The sequence below is a fragment of the Cibotium barometz genome, chromosome 23 (genome assembly GCF_041138505.1).
Source record: "Cibotium barometz isolate CiBa-2024 chromosome 23, ASM4113850v1, whole genome shotgun sequence".
Classification (NCBI taxonomy): Eukaryota; Viridiplantae; Streptophyta; class Polypodiopsida; order Cyatheales; family Cibotiaceae; genus Cibotium; species Cibotium barometz.
Genome location: NC_141068.1, coordinates 2,660,077 through 2,686,133, shown reverse-complemented (window position 1 = coordinate 2,686,133; position 26,057 = coordinate 2,660,077). Strand labels below are relative to the sequence as shown.

The 26,057-nt window shown below is 46.1% G+C and overlaps 1 protein-coding gene across 1 annotated transcript in view; it reads right to left on the bottom strand.

Annotated features, from left to right (window-relative positions):
* LOC147625549 (Peptidase S24/S26A/S26B/S26C family protein) overlaps window positions 1-24,601 on the bottom strand; it is a 54,624-nt gene extending 30,023 nt beyond the window's left edge. The window contains exon 1 of the mRNA XM_086817057.1: window positions 24,495-24,601. The gene's annotated coding sequence lies outside the window, so the exon portion shown is untranslated. The remainder of the gene's footprint in view (window positions 1-24,494) is intronic.
* Between the last annotated feature and the right edge of the window lie 1,456 nt (window positions 24,602-26,057).

Genomic DNA, 26,057 nt, shown 5'->3' with positions numbered 1-26,057 from the left:
GTGGTTGAGGACAAAGGAGACCGTGGTGTTGGACTCCTCAATGAGCGGGCTTATCCATGGCAATGCCCCTATGTCCTTGAGGAGGTTGTTTAGGCAATGAGCCACACAAAAGAACACCGTGACATGTCCATACATACCTTGGAGGATAGCTGCCGCCACCCTATTGGAAGGCTCCCCATCTGCAACAATGCCCACTACATGCTCAAGGCCAATGATCTCCATGGTGGTAAGCCCATTGCGCCGCAAGCACATCCGCGCTCTTCCCGGTGCCGGATGCATCATGAGATGAGATGAAGTACATCTCTCCGCGGCAATATGCAACCACGCCATGCATACTCCTCTTGCGGGTGTCACTCCATCCATCCACAATGAGGGAGACTCCGTTCCTCTCCCATTGCCGCTTTTTGTTGTTGGATGAGGGGACGCATATAGGTTGAGCCATACTCCCCAATCTTCTTAACCATGACCTTGAAGTATTCCGACCTATTCAAGAAAGCAATTTACTAATGAGAAGGAGACTAGGATGATGAAAACATGAATGATGAATTGGCAATGATCGATTGCACTTACCTAGCCGCTTGAAAGGCAATGTGGTCGTGGAAGAAGAAGTGGGCCACCGCCATATCCACCTCCTCCTTCAACTTGGGGTTCCAATTCTCCCCAAGTGTAGATTGTTGCCATGGGCCACGCAAGGGTTGAGAGGTCGTGGAGATGGAGGGTGCCGGCATCATGGATGGAGCAACATTCCGACTCGACGGTGAAGGTGATGGCGTGCATGATCCCAATCCACCACATGACTCCATCATAGAGGCTTGAGTTCCTCTCCCCATTGTCACGGGATTCACGGCCACTCGTGGTGTCCTTCTTGCCGCTTCGACCGCCTCGTAAACGGCAAGCTTATCAAGAAGTTCCCATCCCTTTTCGGGCGTGATATTCGTGCAAAACCGCACTTCATGTCCACTCTCATGCAAGAGGTGGGCTCGCACTTTATCGGCGCCACCCGTTCGCCGGTACGGGCAAAGCTTGCATGCCCATGGCCAAGAACCGCCTCCATGAGCAGATGGGGTGTACTTAACCTCCTCCCACCATGTCCATCCTATTGTCCTTCTACGGGATACCCCGGCACATGAGGAGGATGCCATGGTTGAAGATGGCTTGAGCCTTGAGCCTTGAGAGAGAGAGAGAGAGAGAGAGAGAGACTAGAGACTAGAGTCTAGAGTGCTTGTGTGAGCCTAGAGGCTTGGAAGTTGGAAGACTCAAGAGGCTTGAGGGAGAGAGAGAGAGAGAGAGAGTCTAGATAGTAGAGAGTAGAGCCTTGTGTGAGAGGCTTTGTCATGTGCATCATAGATGCCATGGACATTTTCAGGGCTAAATCCAGAAGAAGCAGCCAGATAAAGAGTATGAACCAGTTAGAATCAGAAAATGGAGCACAGAGTGCTATTGGCAGTGTGGACTTGGAGCAAGGCTTGGAGAGCAAAGGAAAAGGCCTGTCGGCTGCACACAGATGATGTGAGATGAAGCCAAAAGCCTGTCGGCTGCACTAGAAGAGGTCAGCTGCAGCAGGCGTTTCAATCTATGGTGTGTCGCAGCCCGACCAGCACATAGTGGAGTCCAAGCATCAGTCGGCTAATCCGAGCAGTCGGCCAGCTCCTCCAATTATCCAAGTGACTATAAATAGCAAGGATGCTCTTCATTAGTAATCATTCGTTCCACTAGGGAGTGGATCATTAGGGTCCTAGTTTAGGACAGATTTTTGGTGTGTTACCACCTTTTATGTAAGGCAGCCCATGGCTGCAGATTTAGGTACCTTTTTGTACCATTAGAATATACTGAATTTCCAGCACTTCTCTCTCTCTCTACTCTCTCTCTATATCTGCGTTTTGCATCAGATGGTTTCCAAGAGTGTTTAGGGCTGAAAGAAGACTCACAGAGCTTCCGCGTGTTACAGGCTTGAAACTTGGAAGTTAGAAGAAGCTTGAGGGAGAGAGACTAGAGAGAGTAGATACACTCATAGAGTGTGGCTTGCCGCTTGAAGCTTGAGGCTTGAGCAATGAGCATGTTGGGGCAAAGGCACTATGCCCACCCTTATAGTGTGTACAAGCCCATAAGTTATAGTACATAGTACACTTAGTACTTTTAATGTACTAAGTGCACTATGTGTACTAGTGCAATATACATGTGTGATAGGGGAGTCACACACTCATATCATCATGAGTTGACTTATCCCCACAACTCTCTCTCTCTCTCTCCCTTGTTGCTTCTCTGTGTATGTCTCCCACACATTAACCTAACCCTAATTCTTATCTCTCCCATTCAACTGGTATCAGAGCCAGCCTGCAGCTCTCTGCATGTGCATTTTCCTTCCAACAAGTTTCATTGCAGTACATCCGTCAACAGCCTGCATAATTTCTTATCAATTTTGGGAATTACGTTGCTGCACTGTGGCCAGATAGCGCTGCCCCATCACCCAAGTCAAGGCCATTGACAGAACTGTTTCGAGCAGAAACGTGCACAATGGTAATCAAGGCCTCTGCCAGCGGGTGTCATCCTCACCAACGAGCTCTTATGGTGGGAGTTCTTCCTGGATGCTTCGCAATGCTGGGGCAATCGGCGTAGGCAGTGTAAGCAGCAAGGCGCTGGTGGCCACAAAGCGTAACAAGAAGCGACTGGCGCTAGGCGAGCGAAGAAGCAAGCGGACACGTAAAAGCAGTCGAAGCGTGGAGTTCCAGCGGGAGTTCTAGCGCACAGCAGGCGAAGGCAGGCGCATACCTAGCCTTGAGGGCACGTGCGTAACACACAGAGAAATCCCTACTCCGACTTATTAACACACGTACGCCCTGCCTGAAACGGGCCAGCAGACAAGCTGTTGATGAGGCAAGCCCCTTCATAAACCCTCAAACAGGCACAGACTGATCTCCATAGCCACCGCCCTTTTCTGCAACAGCAAAAATCATCAACCCCTTTTCTTGCAACAAAAAGAAAAATCAGAAATTTCAAGGTATTCTGCTTCAATTTTTTTTTTGGGATTTGCAATTGAGCAAGTACAGTAATCAATTGAGCAGGTACAGGTGCCCAATTGCTCAATTTTTGAGCAAAATTGGCAAAATTGGGTGACATTGGTCACAATCAGGATCAATTTGCAGGAAATTGGTCACAATCAGGATCAATTTGCAGGAAATTGGATGTCGAAATTTGGGGCTTTTGATGTAATTGTGCAATTAAGCACTCATACATGCTGTATGATGTGAGAAATCGCACATTTGGGCAAAATTGCAGCAAATTGCAGTGCAAATCAAGGGGCTTTTGTGCCGATTGGATTGATTTGCATGCAGGCAATCGCATTTGATGCTGTGGATAATGTGTTGATGCCTTACAAGCACTCAATGTGCCTGTAAATCAAGGGGCATTCATGTATTTGATGTATATGTGGCCAGGGGGAAGCATCGTGAACACTCTGGATGCCTTCATGTGCGTCAATGTACCATGTATGATCAGCAATTGACCTTAAATCAAGGGACTTTTCAAGATTTTATGCTTGTTAAGCTTGGCAAAGCAGCAGGCAAGACATTTATGCCTTGAATCCTCAGAAATCAGCTTGCAGTCAAGGGGCTTTTGCCCAATTTCTGTTCGGAACTGTTGTATGCAGTGTTCGGGACTGTAAAAGTCTGATTTTCACTCATTTGGACAGCCAGGAGAGCATTTATTGCTATTGTACCTGCTGGTACAGATTTGGCACAGCTTTGTGCAAGTTTTGGCATGGCTGCACATTGATTTGAGTGAGCAAAAGGTTCAATTTCAGCTGCTGTACTTGCCGGTACAGGTTTGGTACATCATTGGTGAGCACTTGGTACTGCTGTACAGTACTTTGGAAGGGCAACAGAGCACATTTAAGGTGCTGTCCAAAATCTGCAGCAACCAGATTTTGGTGATTTCATCACAAACAGTGGGAGAAAAGTTGCATTCTTGCTTCCGCAGTGGGAGATAAAGCTTGGGAGAACAATTGTGAGCACTTTGTGTGCTTTTGGTGCAGTGTTTGCACACTTGCAGGGAGTCAGGCATTGACAGGTTGCATATTGCTATGGCAACCACAGGTGAGAGCTCTTCATTACTTCACATCAAGAAGCTTGAAGGCTCACATAACTATGATATTTGGCAAACCCAGTGCTATAATGTGTTGCTCCAGAAAAAGCAGTACAAGCCTATCAAAGAAAGGGGTGTAATGCCCGCTTCTCTTACTGCTGAAGAGTGGGAAGATATGGATGAGCTGGCAAGATCTACTATCATGTTGTCTGTGTCAGACTCATTACTTTTCAGCATTCGTGAAGAGAAGACAGCTTGGGGAATGTGGCAGAGATTGCAGGACTTGTATGCCCAACAAAGTGCCTCAAGCAAAGTGTATTGGTTGAAGAAACTCATAGGTCTTCAGATGAAGGAAGGGGCGTCTATGACAGCCCATCTAAATGAGTTTAATGGTATTGTCAGCCAAGTCATTAATCAAAAGTTGGCAATGGACGATGAGTTCAAAGCCACTTTTCTGTTATGCACTTTGCCAGAGAGTTGGGACACATTCAGGACAGCCACTAGCAATTCGCATGCTATGCTGTCATATGCAGATGTTGAGGGTGCTCTTCTTCAAGAAGAGATGAACAGGAAAAACAACTCTGTTGGAAAGTCCAATGCAATGAATGCACGTGGGAGATCCCAGCAAAGGGGTAAAAGCCAAGAAAGGGGAAGGAGCAAGTCTCGCTCCAAAAAGGATTTGGAATGCCGTTATTGTGGCAAGAAGGGACACATTAAAAAGCAATGCTACAAATGGAAAAATGATCAAAAGGAAAAGGGAAAAGGCAAAGACAAAGAGAAAGATGAAGCCAAAGGGCAAAAGTGGAGTCAAGATTGAAGAAGTCAATGTGTCACATGCAGGTGGCAGTGAGGATGAGGTCCTATTTACGTCTTCACTTGATGCCCATTCACTTCTTACAGGTGGTCATGGTATGCACTCATGGATCATTGATTCAGGTGCCTCCTTTCATGTCACAGGTTGCAGAGACTTGTTTGTCAGGTATACTGCTGGCTGGCAATGAAGGAGTGGTTTATTTGGGTGATAACCATGCATGCAAGATTCTTGGCAGAGGTGATGTGAGGCTTGTATTTTCAGATGGCTCACAGCTTATGCTCCATGATGTCAGGCATGTGCCTGAGATCAAGAAGAATCTGCTTTCTATTGGACAGCTTGATGATGCTGATTATGTTACTACATTTGGTGGTGGAAAGTGGAAAATTAGTAAGGGCTCACTGGTTGTTGCCAGAGGCTCTAAGGTGGACACTCTTTATTTCATGCATGCAGGTGTTTGTCACCATGCTAATGTAAATGCAACCGAGCTGCCGGAAATTTCTATGTGGCATAGCCGGTTGGGACACATGAGTGTCAAGGGAATGGAGCAATTGTCTCGTTTGGGTTACTTGCCTTCTCTAAAGTTTTCAAGTTTTCAGTTTTGTGAGCATTGTATATATGGTAGGCAACTACAGTGCCCCCACAAGAAAGCTCTTGGACAGAAAGATGCTCAGTTAGAGCTTGTGCATACAGATGTATGTGAGATGCCTCAGCTTTCTTTGGGAGGGGCAAAATACTTTGTGTCTTTTATAGATGATGCCACACGCAAGGTGTGGGTTTATCCTCTTCGTTTGAAGAGTGATACATTCGCAGTGTTTCAGAAGTTTGTTGCTCATGTTGAGAATCAAACTGGCAAAACACTGAAGGCTTTGCGTTCCGACAATTGGAGAGTATATGTCCAAACAGTTTCAGGACTTTTGTGATGCTAAAGGCATCAAGAGGAAGCTCCCTACTCCTTATGATCCTCCACAAAACGGGACAGCAGAGAGGATGAACAGGACCATTCAGGAGAAGGTCCGTTCTATGTTGTCACATGCTGCATTACCTCATGGTTTTTGGGCTGAAGCTGTTATGACAGCCGTTCACCTTATAAACAGGTCACCTAACACGAGGCTTGGTGGGAAAGTGTCAGAAGAAGTATGGACAGGGAAGCCTCCGTCATACAAGCACTTGAGAGTGTTTGGTTGCGTTGCGTACGTGCACATACGCAGGGAAATGCGCACCAAACTTGATCCTAAGTCTCACAAATGCATATTCCTAGGATATGGTGACAGAGGTGAAATGGGGTATAGACTTTGGGATCCCGTGAATAGAAAGATTATACGCAGCAATGATGTCATTTTTGATGAAACATGCATGTATAAGGAGCGTGCAAGGCAACAGGAGCCTGGCAGAGTCATCTTTGATGATGATGGACATCATGGACAACAACCAAGGGCTGTAAATCAGCCATTACAGCATCAGAACCAGCCCTTAAATGGTACTGAAAATGGTCCAAATGGACAGCCAGAGATGGCAGAAGATATCCCTATGGATATCCCACAGTTAGAGGAGATACCGGGCATGATCTTTCAGCCTTATGGCATGGAACAGGAGCCACCAATGGGTGATATGCAGGCTGGACAGCAACCTGCAAATGATGGTCATTGGGTACGGAGGTCCACAAGACCCTCTAGACCCCCTGACAGGTTTGTTCCAGGGGTTGACTACTTGATGCTCACTGACTGTGGGGAGCCCTCATGTTATAAGGAGGCTTTACAGAGGGCAGACAAGGCTCTTTGGGAGCGTGCTATGAAGTCAGAGATGGATTCTCTGCACAAAAATGGAACATGGAAGTTGGTGCATTTGCCTGCAGGCAAGAAGGTTTTGCCATGCAAGTGGGTTTACAGGCTCAAAGTTGCACCTGATGCAAAGCCAAGATACAAAGCCAGGTTAGTGGCTAAGGGCTTCAAGCAGGAATATGGTGTGGACTTTGATGAGATCGTCTCTCCAGTGGTCAAAATGACCACACTTAGAGCTGTGTTAGCTTTGGTTGCTCATGATGATCTGGATTTGATTCAGATGGATGTGAAGATTGCTTTTCTTCACGGTGATCTCCATGAGGAGATATATATGCAACAGCCAGAGGGTTATGCAGTGAATGGAAAGGAGAAGCTTGTATGCAAGCTGAAAAAGAGTCTTTATGGGCTCAAGCAGGCACCAAGGGAATGGTATCATAAATTTGATACATTCATGAAATCCCAGGATTTCAGGAGGAGTGACATAGATCACTGCTTATACACCAAGAAAGCTTTGGATGGCAGTCTATTGATCCTCATCTTGTATGTTGATGATATGTTGATTGCCGGGAAATCTCGTAAAGAGATGGATGCCTTGAAGAAAAGGCTGCATCAGACCTTTGATATGAAGGATTTGGGTGATGCAAATCACATTTTGGGTATGCGGATACTTCGGGACAGAAATCAGCATGTGTTGTATTTGTCCCAGAAGGAATACATTGGCAAAGTTTTGCAGAGGTTCAATATGGACGGGGGGAAGAAGACTAGTATTCCTTTGCCTCCATATGTGAAACTCAGTGCTATGGACAGCCCACAGTCAGATAGTGGCAGGGCTGATATGGCCAAGATTCCGTATGCTTCAGCTTGTGGCAGTCTCATGTATGCCATGGTTGCTACCAGGCCGGACATTGCATTTGCAGTGGGAGTGGTTTCTAGATACATGGCCAAACCTGGCAAGAAGCATTGGGAAGCAGTGAAAGGTGTCATGAGATACGTGTAGGGCACACAGGATATGTGCATCTGCTTTGGCAAACAGGATGCATTAGTGCATGGTTACACGGATTCGGATTATGCCGGTCATCCAGATAACCGGAAGTCTACTACTGGTTATGTGTTTACATTCACAGGAGGTGCTGTGTCATGGATATCCAGGATGCAGAAGTGCACAGCCTTATCTACTACAGAGGCCGAGTATATTGCAGCCACAGAGGCTTGCAAGGAGGCATTATGGCTATCTCGGTTAGTGGTTGATTTGGGCTATACAGGGGATATTCCATTGTTGCATTGTGATAGTCAGAGTGCCATCAAGTTGGCAAAGAACCCTGTCTTTCATGCAAAGACAAAGCATGTGGATGTGAAGTATCACTTCATCAGAGAGGTGATAGAGAACAAGCAAATTCAGCTTGTTAAGATTCATACGAATGACAACCCGGCTGATCTGTTGACAAAGAGTTTGCCTCCGGAGCGGTTTGCTCATTGCAGACACTTGATGGGCATTGGATGAGGCCAGTTTCAGCCTTGATATGGCCTTGTATATTATCATGTACATGCTGATTTTTCTTTTCCTTTACTTAAGGGCACTTTGCCTTTAAGTGGGAGGTTGTTGGGGTAAAGGCACTATGCCCACCCTTATAGTGTGTACAAGCCCATAAGTTATAGTACATAGTACACTTAGTACTTTTAATGTACTAAGTGCACTATGTGTACTAGTGCAATATACATGTGTGATAGGGGAGTCACACACTCATATCATCATGAGTTGACTTATCCCCACAACTCTCTCTCTCTCTCCCTTGTTGCTTCTCTGTGTATGTCTCCCACACATTAACCTAACCCTAATTCTTATCTCTCCCATTCAGAGCAAACTTGCAAAGTGCCAAAGACTCAAGACTCAAGAGACTAGAGAGAGAGAGCGTTGCTTGAAGGTGTGTGTGTGTGTGCTTGTAGCCTTGTAGCCTTGTTCTTATATAGATATTAGATAGGCAAGAGAGAGAGGCAAGGGCCAAGCCTCAAAGGCCCAAGCGTCCCCAAACGGCCACCCAAACAGCCAGAAACGACCAAAAATGACCAAAAAACAGGCAAAAAAACAAACGTTGTAGGGCGCAACAGCTCCCTGCCGTCCCCCCACTGCCGTCCCCCCACAGTTCCATCCCCCACAACGTTCCCTGGCCAACAGCCATCCCCATCCCCTGTCCCTTGTGAGGGACGCCTCCAGGGGGGCGTCCGACCGTCCCCTTCCGTCCCCGTTTCTGACACGTCCCGAGATGGCGTCCCGGCGTCCCAAGCTGCCGTACCGTCCATCCCCTATGACTATGTTGTCTACATGTTCATGTTTATTCTCCCGTTCAAATCTCAATATATTGATGTGGAGTAATTGTCTCTTCAACCACCACACTTCCAACAGAGACAGAGTATGCCTTCAACCAATTGGTCCCTAGACAACTCATAGAGCATGTCATAGGGCAGGTGACCATAGCGATAGTGCCATAGTCGTTTAGTGTCCGAAGGAGCTTTGGTCAAATATGCAGAACCCGATGAAACTCAAAACCCTCAGAAGATGGCTCAAATAGAAAAGTAGACATCTCGTATAAGCCATCCTTCTGTGCTTGACCCCAGGCAACAATGAGACTGGTAATCTCATCAATCACCTTGACAACTCGCTTGTTGAAGTAAACTCCACGGGTCACCTGGGATACAGAAAGTATGTCGAGGCCCAAGTTAGAAACAAGATAAGACATTGTCCAAGGTTGCCTAGTTGTGGCCTATGGTAGTGTCAAATAATACAGTGCCAACAGATTTGATGGGCATCAGTGTATTGTTGCCACATCGAACTCACCCTATGCAAGACACTCAGAGATGAAAAATGTTGGCATTGCGTGCCATATGGCGTGTAGCTCCACTGTCGACTATCCAAGTGACCGGATGGCCACAAGGAAGAGTTGGGTGGGCTTCAATGATTAGCACAGATGGATCATCAAGTAACTGATATATCTTAACGAGGGCAAAAGCCTCGTCTAGCCCGATGTTTCTTCTTCCTTTCGGAAGAGTGGCCTGGCTTGACCAACGTTGGCCTAGGTCTTCCCAGTGGAGAACTACTCATCAAGTGGCTCAAGGTCCATCCCCCCCAGTCAGTATCCTTCGCCACCCCGAAAGGGATGTCTGATTGGTCATCTCTTACACCTCATCCCGGCCCCTCTCGCACACCTAGTCCTTTCATCCTTTTGCCCTCACAAGGCATCAGAGCAGATCAACACAGCATGAAATGGATGAATGAATGTATCTATAATGGTGAATGTAATCCAGTACAAGAGGTCCTCTGATGTGAGGTGACTCTCTGATGTGAGGTGACTCTGAGTAGTAGATCGGCAAGCAAAGACGAAGTCGAAGCAAGAGTGTCGGTCGATGACGAAGGCCCGCATATCGGGGACAACAGAGGCACTCCAAGTGAAGTAGAGGTAGAAGGCTCCAAATGCAGAACTGCTGTTGATGAAGGTATAGGATGCTCCGCACAAGCAGCCTGATGGAGTAGGAGCAGGCCGGGAGCAGAACTATGATTGATGTGTTGCATTGCGTTGGGTTGCTGCGGTGGTGTGCTGCCTAAGGTGGTACAGAGTCGATTGATGATGATGATGATCGATCATAAAGCAAGGACAGTCTCGTGAATACACCCGTCCAGAAACGTGTGTATACACCCGTCCAAAAATGCGTGTATATGCGCGTGAACAGTCTGTGCAGACAGGATACACCCAGACATACACGCGTTCCTACACGTGACCTGCGAAATTTTTTTTTTGAAAGCGACCGACCTCCGACAATGTGTCCTTATAAAAGGCCCATTGTCGCCCCTGTCAGAATCTTTCACCAGATGGCAACCAGAGAAGGAGAAGGACGGAGACAAACCTATAAAGGAAAGAGACAATAGCATAAACAAATCTGAGGAAAGAGACAAGGCAAAGGACAAACTGACTCACCTCTGAAAAAGTGAGTCTTCTTTTTGGTCGGTTTCCTTCACCCGTGTGTGCTCCTTGTCTGCTCCTTGCACTTAGGTTTAGTGCTTTGTTGGTGTCACATGCACTCTGCACTATAGTGCATGGTGACAAACTAGCTTATCATCTCACTGCAAAATTGTGCAGTATTAATTCCATTTAGGATAATATTTGTCATACGCCGTGACCCCATTGTAATCCTCAGTCCGGGATAAGTCAGGTACAAGCTACGTAGGTCATTCTCAGCCATAGCAAGTCAGTCAGTCAATCTAAGTCCCTTAACCCACTTAAAGAGACACATTCATGCATATATATACAATCAGTAGAAACCTTAGGGTTTGCATTAGAAAGCATCCTGCATATTGCACATAATTCATGCAGCATCTAGACCATTGCAAGAACCCCAGATACCATCTAGTATTTATCAAGATATTTACTAGGATTTTTTTGGTATTTTTCCCAGCATGTTATACACATTTATGTATTATTTATTGGACATGAGCAGTCAGCCAGCTCAGTAGCCAGCCGACTGGCTCATATGGTCCATATAAATAGAGCCCTTGCATAATCATTCATTCATTCAATCATATTCAGCAAAGGAGCCTTCAAGCGCTTGTCATCCTCACCACTAGGAGAATAAGCGATTGCAGTTTCAGCCTCCTTCTCTCAGCGTTTTCCTCCTACAGCCCTAGGCGCATCAACGCGTGAGCATTCAGCCCCTACAACAAAACGCAGCAGTTTCAGCATTCAGCCTTGCGTTTTCTGCATTCATCATATCATCGTTTTGCTCCAGCCACTTGGTGAAGGTAAAATGCAGCATTCATATTCAGTCTAGAACAGTCCAAAACAGCCCCTCTCTCAACCCTAGCTTTGCGTCCCTCCCTCATTCCATTGGGAAGAGTGCATAGGCTCAAGATTGGACATCTTTGGTACTTCTACAGCCGTGCACAGTTCAGCCCAACACTTGGTCTTCAGAGGTCTTACGTTTGGCTTATCGTCGGTCTCTTTAAAGATAATAAAGCAAATACTATCTCGGTAACGGGATAGGGGGCCCTTCAGTGGGTAATTCGGGACCCCATACGGTGTACAGTTCTCATCTCTCTCTCTCTCATATCTCTCTAAAGTTTGAAGTATTAAAGTGGATTGCTAAACTCGCGAAACTCAGGATACAGAAAGACGGTGTGAGCATTTGTGTGACAGGATCCTCCAATACAAATACTTCCGCTGCATGTTACATTGGTATCAAATTCAGCTTGTCCACACACACCGTATCCTAACGTGAGGGCATCCTTGGATGGTCAGATTACGTTCTGGCACGACTACCGACTTCAGCATCATGTTTACAAAGGAGAGTATCCATCAGTCGGAAGAAGTCTCCCCCGAAGGAGACCTTGCTCTTCCAACTACATCAGACACCATAGCTCTTCTTAAAGCTCAAAACCAGAGCTCAGAACCAGCTGCTCATGGAGCGTCTCCAACTCTTGGAGGCAGCAGCAGCACGTCCTCCTCCGCCTCCAGCAACCCCCCGACTACATCTCCCTCTTCTTTCAGATGGAACAACAAAGGAGAGAAGACAGAGGCAGCAGCAGCACATCCTCCTCCGCCTCCAGCAACCCCCCGACTACATCTCCCTCTTCTTTCAGATGGAACAACAAAGGAGAGAAGACGAGGCCCGAAGGAGAGAAGAAAAGCAGAAGCAGAAGCTCGAAAGCAACAAGAAAGAGCAGAAAGACGGGACTATGAGGAAGCCCAACGCAGGATCGACAAAGACCGACGTCAGGCTGAACTCGCCGCTCGGGAGCACCAACAAGAGCTCGATCGAGAACGTATGTTACTCGAGCACCAAAGGGAAAAGGAGGCCATTCATCTTAGATACCAGCACCTCTCTTCAACATCCCCCGCCTCAGGTGCCACAAGCCAGTAGTCCACAGCATCAACTACCGTCATTCGCAGTCAACCAAATTTCAGTAAGTATGATGGTAAGTGTGATCATTTGGCAGTTAATCAGCTTATTCATCAATTTACTTAATCAACTTATTCATCAATTCACTGCTCATTTTCCATTAGCTAGGATCACAGATCCTCAGGATAGAGTCCACGTAGCGGCTCCCCATCTCACTGGTGAGGCAATCACTTGGTGGCAGCATTGGTCTAATCTTTATACAGACCAGACCACACGTGTCACAGCTTTTAGCTAGGATACCTTTGTCCATGACCTGAAGACCAGATTCCTCCCGCCCCAGTACATGACCGGTCTGGCAGATGAGTTCTATGGACTCAAACAGAACGGATCCCCAGTGCTTGAGTTTTCCGGCAAGGTTATTACTTTAGCACAGCAGTTAGGGCTATCTGCGCAGGCCAAGATGGAGCAATTCATTCGTGGATTGGATCCTCACATTCAGTTCACAGTTCATAACTTTGAACCCAGCACATATGACCAGGCTTTGACTCTCGCTTAGAATGAAGAAATGAAGATGAACGGAGGCAAGCCCAAGCAGTCATCACAATCCAATACCAAACCCCAACCAAGGCAGGGTAATTCGTCTTCTAAAGACACTAAGACAAACAACAGTCCTAGCTCTAGTTCAGGGGGTAAAGAATCGTGGCCTAAGAAAACCCTTGAGGAAAAGGCTAAAGCAGGCATCACTAGAGACTATCTTCCTCTAGAGTAGCAAAGACAATATCAATCAGAAAACCAATGTTTTTAATGTCATACCATGGTAAGAAGGATTGTCCAAAAAGGCAAGCGGAGCAAGCCTCCAAAGAGCCTTCTGCCACAGTTGCCCCGCTCCTCCAGACCCGCCTACTACCACAAACGCAGTTCAAATCTTACCTTCTATGCATCCCATGCCATCCGTGGTACTTGATGCTAAGCAGGAGGGTGAGGCAACAACCACACATAAAAGCCTGATCCGAGCTTATGGCTCTGCCAAGGGCCGCCAGTTCATAATCCTTTTTGACATGGGTAGTTCTGAGAACGCCATCTCTCCCCAGTTGGCTACCAATATCAGCTGTACCTTAGTGCCCTATCATTTGGAGGTAGACGGGTTTACACCTGGTCTCCGCACCCACATATCTGAACAGGCACAGCAGTTTTCTTTTCAGGTTCAAAAGGCCTCATTCCAACGAGATTTCATTGTCTCTCCTCTTCTGGGATGTGACATGATCTTACGAATCCAGTGGTTTCGTCAATATGAACCTATTCCCAATTGGGGGCAGGACACCTTTATTATCTCTAAAGGTTTTCCTGAGCCTGTCATGATTCGGGGAGATAGGAGCATTCTTGGCATTCCTAATATTTCACTTCTCCAAGCCCGACGAGCTATCCGCAAGGGAGCGGAAGGAGCATTGATTTATGCTCAGACAGCTTCTATCTCATCGATAACCGCTGTCTCATCTTTTTCAGTCCCTCAGTTGGCAGATCTCCTTTCTCATTCAGACATTTTTAAGATGATCTCCTTTCTCATTCAGACATTTTTAAGATGATCTCCCACCCAGTATCCCACCCTCTCGTCCCGTGGATCATCATATCGATTTGGTCCCTAGGACAGAACCTCTTAGCAAGTTTCCCTCTTGTCTTTCTAAGACTTTCAAAGGCAAGCTAGAACAGCAGTCAATTCTCACACATTTGAAACCCGTTCCTTATGAACGCATTTTTACAATCATCACAGACCACCAAGCACTTAAGTGGCTCCCGACGATGCCAAGTGCCCAGTGGAGTGCTCAGCACACTAGACAAGGTCAGCTCTTCCACCAGGTTGGAGGAATAATCAAGTACATCCCTGGTTAGCATAATCCGATAGCAGATGTTCTTAGTAGAAAGACCAACATCCAGACCATTTAGGAGTCTACCATTCTCAACATCTCTGGAAAAGACTTAAAAAGCATAGAAGATCAGTATGTCGATTCCGCAGAGTTTGGTACTCAACCCAATTTAGCCCTCAGTTTTGAGCCTGGCCATTATTCAGTTCATAGACAGGCAAGTAAGTGTCACATGCACTCTGCACTTAGTGCATGGTGACAAGATGGCTCATCATCAGAAGTGCAACAGTTGTACAGTTTTAGAACCCAATAGGATGATAATTGTCGTACGCCGTGACCCCATTGTACATCCTCAGTCCAGGATAAGTCAGGCACGAGCTACGTAGGTCATTCCTCAACCTTAGCAGGTCAGTCAGTCAGTCAAGTCCCTTAACCCACTTGGAGAGAATCATTCATGCATGTAGAGTCAGTAGAAGCCTTAGGGTTTGCATCAGAAAGCACTCTGCATCCTGCATAATATGCATGCATATGCCTGTGCATCATTTAGAACATCCCAGAAGACTTAGGGAATTTACTAGGATTTATCTGGTATTTTTTCCATATTTAATAGTATTTATTTAGCATTATTTGCATTATTGGACATTTATAAATATAAACTTTATTAAATGACCAACCTCCAGTTAGTATAAATAGGCTTGCATAGAGCCTATTTTCTCATTCAGTCTTCATTGTGCTAAGAGCTCTCCTCCTCAGCCCTAGGAGTATCCTTGCCTTCAGCCCTAGACTAATCCAGCTCTTGGAGCTCATAAGCTTGCTTCTCCAGCCTTCAGAACCCTTGCTTCAGTCAGCCCTAGGCGCCTGCTATCAGCCTCCAATCAGCTTGTTTTCAGCATCAAAGCAGCCCTGATTCAGTCCTCTACAGTCTCTAATTCAGCATACTGTCAAGCATCAGTTCAATGCCAGCATTCAGCCTGCAATACCCTGCGTTTTTCTGTCCAGCAGCAGAATACCTCTGCGTTTCTGTCCAGCAGCCTCAGTACCCTGCAGTTTCTGTCCAGCAGCCCCAAAACCTCTGCGTTTCAGTCCCTCAGCACCCCTAAAGGCCTGCGTTTCTGTCCACAGCAGTTTCCAGCCCTGAATCAACAGTCTACAGCAGTTTCCAGCCCTAAATCTGCAGTTTGCATCAGTATCCAGCCTTTTGTGCATCATCCATACATGCAGCAGTCATCTGGTGAAGGTAACACAGCATTCATAAGTGTTTTCAGCATTCTAACATAGTGTAGTACAGTCCACCTTCTTCTTCTCTCAGCCTCAGGTGTGCAACCCTTCCTCATGCCCTTGGGAAGAGTGCATAGGCTCGAGATCAGGTCATCGAGGTGTTTCTACAGTAGTGTACAGATCAGCCACTCTCCGATCCTCCGAGATCTTGCGTTTGGCTTATCTACAGTCCAGTCATTCTCTCTAAAGAAATAAAGCAAATACTATCTCGTTATCGGGATAGGGGGCCCTTCAGTGGGTAATTCGGGACCCAATCTGGTGTACAGTTCTCATATCTCGCTCTCTCATCTCTTTAAAGTTTGAAGTATTAAAGTGGATTGCTAAACTCACGAAACTCAGGATACAGAAGACGGTGTGAGCATTTGTGTGACAGGATCTTCCAATACAAAGACTTCCGCTGCATATCACATTGGTATCAGATTCAGATTGTCCACACACACCGTATCCTAGCGTGGGGGCATCCTTGGATGGTTAGATTGCGTTCCGGCACGACCACCGACTTCAGCATCATGTCTACAGGAAAGAGTACTCATCAGCCGGAAGCCATCTCCCCCGAAGGAGAGCTCGTTCTTCCGCCTACAGCAGACACCATAGCTCTTCTTAGAGCTCAGAACCAGTTGCTCATGGAGCGTCTCCAACTCTTGGAGGCAGCAGCAGCACGTCCTTCTACACCTCCAACAGCACCCGACTACATCTCCCTCTTCTTTCAGATGGAACAACAAAGGAGAGAGAACGAGGCCCGAAGGAAAAGAGAAAAAGAAGAAAGACGGGACTATGAGGAAGCCCAACGCAGGATCGACGAAGACCGGCATCAGGCTGAACTCGCCGCTCGGGAACACCAACGTGAGCTTGATCGAGAACGTATGTTACTCGAACACCAACAGGAAAAGGAGGCCATACACTTGAGGCATCAGCAGCTCTCCTCAGTCTCCCCAGTCATAGGTGTCACCAGCCAGTAGCCCGCAGCAGCATCAACCACCATCATTCGCAGTCAACCAAACTTCAGTAAGTATGATAGTAAGTGTGATCATTCATCAGTTAATCAATTTGTTCATCAGTTTAATGCTCATTTTCCATTAGCTAGGATCACATACCCACAAGACACCATCTCACTGGTGAGGCAGTCACTTGGTGGCAGCATTGGTCTAGTATTCATACAGACCAGGCCACAGGTGTCACAACCTTTGACTGGGACATCTTTGTCCATGACCTGAAGACCAAATTTCTCCCGCCCCAGTACATGACCGGTCTGAAAGACGAGTTCTATGGACTCAGACAGAACGGATCCCCAGTGCTTCAGTTTTCCGGTAAGGTTATTACTTTAGCACAGCAGTTAGGGCTATCTGAGCAGGCCAAGATGGAGCAATTCATTCCTGGATTGGACTCCAACATTCGGTTCACAGTTCGTAACTTTGAACCAAGTACATATGACCGGGCTCTGACTCTCGCTCAGAATGAAGAAATGAAGATGAACGGAGGCAAGCCCAAGCAGTCATCTCAGTCCAGTACCAAACCCCAACAGGGGAAGTGTAATTCGTCTTCTAAAGACACTAAGACAGACAACAGTCCTAGCTCTAGTTCAGGGGGTAAGGAATCCAAGCCTAAGACCCGTGAGGAAAAGGCTCAAGCAGGCATCACTGGAGGCTATCTTCCTCCAGAGGAGCAAAGACAGTATCAGTCAAAAAACAGATGTTTTTTCTGTCATACCATTGGGCATGGTAAGAAGGATTGTCCAAAAAGACAAGCGGAGCAAGCCTCCAAAGAGCCTTCTGCCACAGTTGCCGCAGTATCCCCCGCTCCTCCAGACCTGCCTGCTACCACCAATGCGGTTCAAATCTTACCTTCTATGCATTCCATGCCATCCGTGGTACTTGATGCTATGCAGGAGGGTGAGGCAACAACCACACAGAAAAGCCTGATCCGAGCTTATGGCTCTGCCAAGGGCCAACAGTTCATAATCCTTTTTGACATGGGCAGTTCTGAGGACGCCATCTCTCCCCAGTTGGCTACCAACATGAGCTGTACCTTAGTGCCCTATCATTTGGAGGTAGACGGGTTTACACCTGGTCTTCGCACCCACATCTCTCAGAAGGCACAACAGTTTTCTTTTCAAGTTCAAAAGGCCTCATTCCAACGAGATTTCATTGTCTCTCCTCTTTTGGAATGTGACATGATCTTAGGAATCCAGTGGTTTCGTCAGTATAAACCTATTCCCAATTGGGGGCAGGACACCTTTATCATCTCTAAAGGTTTTCCTGAGCCTGTCATGATTTGGGGGGATAGCAGCATTCTATGATTTCTCATCTCCAGGCCCTACGAGCTATGTGCAAGGGAACAGCAAAAGGAGCATTAATTTATGCTCAGACAGCTTCTATCTCATCAATAACCGCTGTCTCATCATCTTCAGTCTCTCAGTTAGCAGATCTCCTTTCTCATTTAGACATTTTTAAGGATGATCTCCTACCCAGTATCCCACAGTTAGCAAAACCTCCTAGCAAGTTTCCCTCTTGTCTTTCCAAGACTTTCAAGGGCAAGCTAGAACAGCAGTTAGTTCTCAAACATTTGAAACATGTTCCTTATGGACACATTTTCACAGTCACCACAGACCACCAAGCACTTAAGTGGCTCCCGACGAAGCACACTAGACAGTGGAGTGCTCAGCACACTAGACAGGGTCAGCTCTTCCACCAAGTTGGAGGAATGATCAAGTACATCCCTGGTCAACATAACCTAGTAGTAGCAGATGTTCTTAGTAGAAAGACCAGCATCCTGACCAGTCAGGAGTCTACCATTCTCAACATCTCTGGAAAAGACTTAGAAGATCAGTATGTCGATTCCGTAGAGTTTGGTACTCAACCCAGTTTGGCCCTCAATTTTGAGCCTGGCCATCATTCAGTTCACAGACAGGCATGTAAGTTTAGACGAGATGTCCACTTCAAAGAAGGGGATTGGGTCTATTTGCGTATCATGAAGCAGAGATTGAAACAAGTGGACAAACGTTGTCCCAAGCTTTCATTCCGTAGTTTTGGCCCTTTTCCAATAGTTAAGAAGATAAGTGATGTCTCAATGAAGTTAAAGTTGCCTACCAGTTGGACAATGCATGATGTTTTCCATGTTTCTTGGCTAAAACCATATGTTGGTCCAGAAGTGTTTGATGTTTCAGATGAACAGCAGCCAGACGTGGTAGACGAGGCAGAAGTGATTGAGCCTGAGCAGATCCTTCTTCATCGATGGAAGCATGGTTCCGGTCGACGGATTCGTCAGTTCTATACGAAATTCCGAGATCGAGACACCCACGAAGCCGTATGGCTCGACGAGGAGTTCTTCCAGGAGTACCCCCAGTTATTGGCGGACTACTTGGAAGCCATGAACCTGCCACCAAGCTAATCAGGAGGGAATGTCACATGCACTCTGCACTCAGTGCATGGTGACAAGATGGCTCATCATCAGAAGTACAGCAATTGTACAATTTTAGAACCCAATAGGATGATAATTGTCGTACGCCGTGACCCCATTGTACATCCTCAGTCCAAGATAAGTCAGGCACGAGCTACGTAGGTCATTCCTCAGCCTTAGCGGGTCAGTCAGTCAGTCAAGTCCCTTAACCCACTTGGAGAGAATCATTCATGCATGTAGAGTCAGTAGAAGCCTTAGGGTTTGCATCAGAAAGCACTCTGCATCCTGCATAATATGCATGCATATGCCTCTGTATCATTTAGAACATCCCAGAAGACTTAGGGAATTTACTAGGATTTATCTGGTATTTTTTTCATATTTAATAGTATTTATTTAGCATTATTTGCATTATTGGGCATTTATAAATATAAACTTTATTAAATGACCAACCTCCAGTTAGTATAAATAGGCTTGCATAGAGCCTATTTTCTCATTCAGTCTTCATTGTGCTAAGAGCTCACCTCCTCAGCCCTAGGAGTATCCTTGCCTTTAGTCCTAGACTAATCCAGCCCTTGGAGCTCATAAGCTTGCTTCTCCAGCCTTGAGAACCCTTGCTTCAGTCAGCCCTAGGCGCTTGCTATCAGCCTCCAATCAGCTTGTTTTCAGCATCAAAGCAGCCCTGATTCAGTCCTCTACAGTCTCTAATTCAGCATACTGTCAAGCATCAGTTCAACGCCAGCATTCAGCCTGCAGTACCCTGCGTTTTTTTGTCCAGCAGCAGAATACCTCTGCGTTTCTGTCCAGCAGCCTCAGTACCCTGCAGCTTCTGTCCAGTAGCCCCAAAACCTCTGCGTTTCAGTCCCTCAGCACCCCTACAGGCCTGCGTTTCTGTCCACAGCAGTTTCCAGCCCTGAATCAACAGTCTACAGCAGTTTCCAGCCCTGAATCTGTAGTTTGCATCAGTATCCAGCCTTCTGTGCATCATCCATACATGCAGCAGTCATCTGGTGAAGGTAACACAGCATTCATAAGTGTTTTCAGCATTCTAACATAGTGTAGAACAGTCCACCTTCTTCTTCTCTCAGCCTTAGGTGTGCAGCCCTTCCTCATGCCCTTGGGAAGAGTGCATAGGCTCGAGATCAGGTCATCGAGGTGCTTCTACAGCAGTGTACAGATCAGCCACTCTCCGATCCTCCGAGATCTTGCGTTTGGCTTATCTACAGTCCACAGTCATTCTCTCTAAAGAAATAAAGCAAATACTATCTCGTTATCGGGATAGGGGGCCCTTCAGTGGGTAATTCGGGACCCAATCTGGTGTACAGTTCTCATATCTCTCTCTCTCATCTCTTTAAAGTTTGAAGTATTGAAGTGGATTGCTAAACTCACGAAACTCAGGATACAGAAGACGGTGTGAGCATTTGTGTGACAGGATCTTCCAATACAAAGACTTCCGCTGCATATCACAGTAAGTCTAGACGAGATGTCCACTTCAAGGAAGGGAATTGGGTCTACTGTATCATGAAACAAAGATTGAAACAAGTGGACAAACGTTGTCCCAAGCTTTCATTCCGTAGTTTTGGCCCTTTTCCAATAGTTAAGAAGTTAAGTGATGTCTCCATGAAGTTAAAGTTGCCTACCAGTTGGACATGATGTTTTCCATGTTTCTTGACTAAAACCATATGTTGGACCAGAAGTGTGTGATGTTTCAGATGAACAGCAGCCAGACGTGATAGATGAAGCAGAAGTCATCGAGCCCGAGCAGATTCTTCTTCATCGTTGGAAGCATGGTTACGGTTGACGGATACGTCAGTTCTATACGAAGTTCCGATATCAAGGTACCCACGAAGCCGTATGGCTAGACAAGGAGTTCTTTCAAGAGTACCCTAATTGTTGGTAGACTACTTGGAAGCCATGAACCTGCCCTGCCGCCAAGCTAAGCAAGAGGAAATGTCGCATGCACTCTGCACTGTAGTGCATGGTGACAAACTAGCTCATCATCATCAGTGCAACATTGTACAATATTAGTTCCATTTAGGATGATATTTGTCGTACGCCGTGACCCCATTGTAATCCTCAGTCCAGGATAAGTCAGGCATGAGCTAAGTAGGTCATTCTTAGCCATAGTAAGTCAGTCAATCAGTCTAACTCCCTTAACCCACTTAAAGAGACACATTCATGCATATACAATCAGCAGAAACCTTAGGGTTTGCATTAGAAAGCATCCTGCATATTGCACATCATTCATGCATAGCATCTAGACCATTGCAGGAACCCCAAATACCATCCAATATTTATCAAGATATTTAATAGAATTTTTTGGGTATTTTTTCAGCATTTTATACACATTTATGTATTATTTATTGGACATGAGCAGTCGGCCAGCTCAGTAGCCAGCCAACTGGCTCATATGGTCCATATAAATAGAGCCCTTGCATAATCATTCATTCATTCAATCATATTCAGCAAAGGAGCCTTCAAGCGCTTGTCATCCTCGGCACTAGGAGCATAAGCGATTGCAGTTTCAGCCTCCTCCTCTCAACGTTTTCCTCCTACAGTCCTAGGCGCAATAACGTGTAAGCATTCAACCCCTACATCAGCAAAACACAGCAGTTTAAGCATTCAGCCTTGCGTTTTCTGCATCCATACAATTTTCAGCATTCATCATATCATCGTTTTGCTCCAGCCACTTGGTGAAGGTAAAACACAGCATTCATACTCAGTGTCCAAACAGCCCCTCTCTCAGTCCTCGCTTTGCATCCCTCCCTCATTCCATTGGGAAGAATGCATAGGCTCGAGATTGGACATCTTTGGTACTACTACAGCAGTGCACAGTTCAACCCAACACTAAGTCTTCAGAGGTCTTGCGTTTGGCTTATCGTCAGTCACACCATCAGTCTCTTTAAAGATAATAAAGCAAATACTATCTCGGTAACGGGATAGGGGGCCCTTCAATGGGTAATTCGGGACCCCATACGGTGTACAGTTCTCATCTCTCTCTCTCTCATATCTCTCTAAAGTTTGAAGTATTAAAGTGGATTGCTAAACTAGCGAAACTCACGATACAGAAGACGGTGTGAGCATTTGTGTGACAAGATCCTCCAATACAAATACATCCGCTGCATGTTACAAAGGGACGGGAACGCTGTTGCTGGATGATGATGCAAGTTGCCTTGCATTGATAGCCAGGCTCCTACAATGGTATGCTAAGCCGACGGTTGCTTGATGATGATAATCGAAGTTGATGATCATCGGGCTACTGCTGTGTGCGCTACATGGGTGGTATAGCGCCAGCCTATTGATATTCGGTGATAATATTTGTTTGTTGATTGAGTTGATGAAGGTTTCAGCCGGGTGACTTTATATAGTGCTGGTCTCCCACCCGACCAGGTTGGCTGGTCTCCCACCCGACTAGGTTGGCTGGCCGAGTCGGCTGGCCTGGCCGACCTGGTCAGAAAAACCTTTTTAGAGAGGGCCATTTTGATTGTCACACATCTCTCTGCCGAAGTTATCGATCATTAACAAAAAGTAAAATTATTGATAGATATGCCACAATCCCAATCCGTTGCATCTCTTTTAAGACTACAAAACTCAGGTGCCCAAATCTTTCATGCCATAGCTTGCTTGTCCTGACATCAGCTTGGGCAATAAAAGTCAACAGCTCATGCAAGTTGTCGTGCCGGATTCCTCTCCCTACAACATTGCCGCTTGTTCACATGTGTTTAGAAGTGGGACCACAATTTATTTAAAAAAGGCTGGACAAAGAGGACCAACGTCTATTAAAAAGGGCCGGATATCATTCATAAAGCGAGTAAGCAAGTGGAAGAAAAGGCAAGATATTTATCAAAAAAAAAGCACATTAAAGAAAAGCAACCTGATCCATACAGATAAGCAGTATGGGTTATTGTGGAATTATAAAGAGCAAGGCATCTCTCTCTCTCTCTCTCTCTCTCTCTCTCTCTCTCTCTCTCTCTCTCTCGCGTCATCGTTGTATGGACTGCTTCAACGCCATCATCCTAATCTATACGGACAATGCCATCAACATCTATATGAACAGACCCATACAAACGGTACTACCACCTGCACCATCACCTGCGCCTTCAGGTGAGTCAGAGCAAGCAAGAGACCCACTTGTGTTGAGCCAGGGCTTTTGGATCCTCTGGGCCACAAGACCACATCGACTGGGGAGAATTGGAATCTCGTACTCAGAAGGAATCAGTCCTAGATTGTATTTGGTATTAATAAATCCTTGACGGAGAGGGGTTGGCCTAGAGCATTATTCCGACCCCTAGCGTTGTGTCTTGTCTCTTTGTGTTGCTATTTGTTTGTTAATTCCTATGTTGTTAAGTGAATTCCGTTAACTACACACCTCCCGCTGTTACATCATCTGTGTCATCAGAAGGTTCTGGGTCCTTAAGATGGTCACTCATCTACACCTAAGGAAGATCAAGACCATTGATCTACGTATGATTTCAACATGGACAAAGAGGTGGCCCCTGCCATGCTTTTTTAAAGTTGATGCCAAATAGTGTCTATGATGGTTCCCAAGACTGATAACACTATTGTAATATTTCCTGTTAATGACTTGCTGCTCATGAGTATCAACTAAGGGGCCTAAGATTATTCCCTCTTAGACCTTCTATAAAACCACAAGGAGGTGCTGTTGTTTTGGAGCTTCCTCTTAACCCCTTTACATCACCCCCCTCAATATCCCTTCTTAACCCCCCTCAGTGCCGGCAGGTTGACCTGCACCCTTTTGAGTCCCCAATACAAGCTTGTGCCATTGTAGGTGCAGGTTGACCCACTCATTTTATGCCACTTGCCTTTCTGCTGAACGGCTCACCGTGGGCACTCAACATAGGTGCATGCTCTGCTGAACGAAAGGGTAGTGCAGGCATTGCTGCTCACCGTGAGCACTCTTCACAGGTGCAGATTGACCCACACCCTTTAAACTATCGGAATCCATTCATCAACACTTTGGCTTCATGTTACACGTCTATCCACTCTCTATTCCCTGCAGGTTGCCCCGCGTAACTAATGCATCTTGATGTTTCATCTTCACTCTTCATATCTTCTTTCTTCCCATCCTGCTCTTCATATGGATCTCACCTCTTGCCGGTTGACCCATGCCGCCCTTTAAGCCATCACAATCCCTTCAGCAACACTAGAGCTTGACCAGCAACATTATGCACATCTAACCCCTCCCTGTCCCTTGCAGGTTAACCGACGCGATTTTTGCAGCCTGATGATGCGTCTTCTCTCTCCCCATCATCACCTTCATATTGCCCTTGGAGGCTGCAGGTTGACCCGCACAATTTCCTCACAAGCAAGAGCTGAGGAGCGCAATGCCCTTATGCTTCTTATCAGCAAGAATGAGAACACTGAAGGATGAGAAAGAGTGCCTACCTGGTGAGCAGTTGAAAGGCTTCACAAGCAACCTTGGAAACTCCGGAACCTTCAAGCCTTCGAAGTGAACAAGATTTTTGTGACTGGTGCACTTTTGTGAATTATTTTCCAGCAGGTACCTTAGGATACCGAATATCGTGTACCGATGTGACATGTCACTTAAGATATTTTAAACAGAAAAGACAGAAACGAAAGCAAACTTTGTTTTATTGATCCACCAGAAGGATGTTTAGAAACGATCACACACAAACATGCATGGAAACATGCACCAAAAAAACACGCAAGAAAGCAAAGGAACATGTGCAGATGAAGGAACAAAAATCCAGCAACTATGCAGGAGGAGGTTCGTCAGGAAGCTGCGAAGGCGACGACGCCTTCGCCCGTCTACGAGAGCGCTCAGGCATGCCGAGGCAAACATGGCATGCACAACAAAACAAGACAACCATATAAGAGGATAGCCCAGAAATAGCTGGCACGGAAAACGTAATAAGCGGAGCAGACATTCGCCTAGAACCTCCTAGCAGATGTTCGCCCAGAGGCTCGACGCAGAGAAGCGGCTAGAAGCTCCAGCCCAGAGGCTCCACGCAGAGAAGCGCCCAGAAGCTCCACGCAGACAAGCCTTCGAACGCGTACACCAACAAGCAGGTCGACACGCGTACACCATGCAACACGAGTAATTGACACACGTAATTCATGCGGTCATCTACAACAACAGAAGAATCCGAAGATACCTTGGAACCCAGAGGCTCCACATAGAGAAGCGGCCAGAAGCTCCGGCCAAAGGCTCCACGTAGAGAAGCCCACAAATAGCTGGCACACGGAAAACGTCATAGGAGACATTCGCCTAGAACCTCCTAGAAGACGTTCGCCCAGAGGCTCCATGCAGAGAAGCGCCCAGAAGCTCCACGCAAATAAGCCTTCGAACAAGTACACCAACAAGCAGGTTGACATGCGTACACCGTGCAACACGAGTAATTGACACGCGTAATTCATGCGATCATCTACAAGAACAGAAGAATCCGAAGATACCTTGGAATATACCACATTTAAAACAAACATGTTTGCCACATATTCCCTTTCTTTTTCTTTTTCTTTATTGGGAACAATAGTTATATATATTTTTATTTTTATTTTCAAAAATAACCCTAGCTTTACATTCAAATAGTGCTCCAAAATAGTCTTCAAATTCTACATCTCCATGTTGAGCAAATTACATATTAAAGTCCACCTATCATCTTCTAACACAAAGGAAAACTGCCCCCCCCAGGAAATCTGGTATCCCATCTGAATGCATGCCTCAATCGTAGCTTTAGTTGTGTGAGACAGTTTCTCCACAACTTGGTCCATATTTTAACTACTGGTCTAGTTCCAACAAGGTTCTCAATGAAAGCCACATAAGTGTATACAATTCGCTTCTTTTTGAGGTACCACCTTTAGGTCTTTGGCCCAAACTTCACTATTTTTGAATTCATATCTAGCCCTGTAACTCGTTTGAAACATAAAGATAGCCTGTTAGGTTTTACCTAGTATGCATGAAAGTCACCCAAGGAGATATAGGGGTCA